At 46.0% G+C, this 2,444-nt stretch overlaps 1 pseudogene; it reads left to right on the forward strand.

Moving 5' to 3' along the window:
• The window catches only part of LOC101656475, a 2,254-nt pseudogene extending 1,643 nt beyond the window's left edge, over window positions 1-611 (forward strand).
• The last annotated feature ends 1,833 nt before the right edge of the window (window positions 612-2,444 follow it).

Here is a 2,444-nt window from a genome sequence, read left to right on the forward strand (position 1 = left end):
GGAAGGTGTCAAATTGACAGCGCTGAATGACAGCAGCCTCGACTTGTCTGTGGGCAGTGACATCAGCATGTCTGTGCCTTCGTCCACCAGTGCTATGAAGACCGGTCCATGGAACAGTTCTGGCAGCTCTAAGGCAGAAACAGTCCCACTCTGGCTGTGACAGCAGCCTCTGTGCGCACCCTCCAGGCTGCTGATGTTCCCGGGTCTCCAGTGAACTCCGGCGATAGCTCAGGGAGTACGTTAAGTGAAAGCATTCCTCAAACGGCAGCCAGCCATTTCTCCACCACCAAAGCCTCCGCTCTTCAGAGTGGTCTCGGCCACATGCCTGGTGAACCAGCCACCTAGACCTTCAGGAAATGCAGCAACAAAAATACCTAACCCCATAGCAGGGGTCAAGAGAACCTCCCACCCCCCAACCCCCCAACAAAGAAGAGAGCCCCAAGAAAACCAAAACAGAGGAGGAACAGCTTGAGTCTGAGACTCTTCAGATGGCGGCCTCCCTGCTGGCTTCTCAGAAAACGCCCAGCACATACCTGTCTGATATCCCTGCTCTCCCTGCAAACCCCATTCCTGTCATCAAGAACGCAATAAAACTGAGACTGTACCGGTAAAAACCACCTCAGGGGTCCATCTGTAATACCTGCCAACTCAACCTGTTGTCTGGAGGGATCATCAAGAAGAGCGGCAGAGGGGACGAGGTGCGATGGGCTGAGAAGGGGCTGCAGGTGGGCTGCTGCCCCCCCCCACCGGGCTCCTTCATGCTGGATGGAAGTCCAGGTTTGTATGTGAAGCCAGGAGCGCTATTATTAATGTGTTAGCAACAGTCATGTTACATGATTTCAAAAGATTACTGCCTTTGAAAACAAAAATCCACCTCAAGTTCTAGTTGTGTCCATAGCTGACATCTGGATTGGGTTTATGTTTGATGCGTTGTTTGGAAAATTTTCAATACAGACTGGCATAAGAATCCCTGAAAAAAAAGAAAAGAAAAGAAAGAAAAAGGAAGATCGGAGAAGAATTTATGCATTTAAATTATGGTGCTGGAGAAGGATATTGAAAGTATCGTGGACTGCCAAAAGGACAAATAAATCTGTCTTGGAAGAAGTATGGCCAGAACGTTCACTGTAGACAAGGATGGCGAGCCTTCATCTTACATACTTTGGACATATTGTGAAGAGAGACCAGTCTCTGGAGAAGGACATCGTGCTTGTAATGTGGAGGGGCAGAGAGAAAGAGGAGGCCCCTCCACAAAATGAACTGACACGGCGGCTGTGACAATGGACTCGTGTCACAATGGCTGCGGCAATGGATACTTGCACACAAAACAGTGTCAGGATGGCACAGGACCGGGCGGTGTTTCGTTCTGTTGTACGTAAGGTCCCTATGGGCTATAAACAACTCGATGGTTCCTAACAACAACAAACGCACCGCAACCCTGGAACAGAATACTCCCTGCAAGTGGGATCACAGACCCCGGCATAGAGTCCAGAATCATACTGCGTCACGTCAGGAATCGTGGCCAGAAAGGACCCTATCAACTGACGACATCTCAATTGCAGCCTCTGTGTCAAACCAGCTCATCAAGGGTCTTCCCTTTTCCTCTGTCCTTTCAATTCCACAAGCATGATGTCCTTCCGCGGGGACTAGAGCTCCTGCAGAGACGTGAGAGTGACTGCAAGATCTATCTGACATCGACAATGAAAGCCCTTGTTTCAAGGCCTCACCTGAATCCAGCTTTAATAGCTGGCATCTCATGTCAGTGTACTGATGCAACTGTGGTTGAATGATTTTCAGCAAAAATTTAAATTACCCGTCATACTAATTACATTGTTCTATAATTTGAGCATTCTATTTGGTCACCTTTCTTTGGAATGGGTGCAAATATGGACAATTCCCAGTCAGTTAGCCAGGTAGCTATCTTCCAAATTTCTTGGCAAAAGTGAGTGAATGCATCCAGCGCTGCATTAGCTGGTTGAAATATTTCAATTTGGTCGTCTGTCAATGCCTGGAGGCTTGCTTTTGGCTAATGTTTACAGTGGTACTACTTCCTTCATTATCATTGGTTCTTAGTAGCATATGCCACTTCTTGATATGGGTGAATGTCAATTATTTTTGGTACAGTCACTCTGTGTATTCATTCCATCTACTTTGGATGCTTCCTGCATCATTTAATATTTGCCCATAGAATCTTTTAATATTGTAACTTGAGGCTTGCACTTTTTCTTTCGTTCTTTCCATTTGAGATATGTTCAGCATGTTCTTCCTTTTCATTTTTCTAACTCTAAGTCATTGTCCATTTGCACATCATAATATTTACTTTGTCTTTTTGAGTTGCCTTTGAAATTTTCTACTCATCTTTTTAATGACTTCTTGCTTTCTTCGTGTACAATGTACTTGATGCCCTCCCATTCCTCTGTCCTCGGTCATTAGTGTTCATGTATTCT

This window comes from Echinops telfairi, unplaced genomic scaffold (genome assembly GCF_000313985.2).
Source record: "Echinops telfairi isolate 266 unplaced genomic scaffold, ASM31398v2 ScPeMD7_7469;HRSCAF=8507_1, whole genome shotgun sequence".
NCBI classification, from domain to species: domain Eukaryota; kingdom Metazoa; phylum Chordata; class Mammalia; order Afrosoricida; family Tenrecidae; genus Echinops; species Echinops telfairi.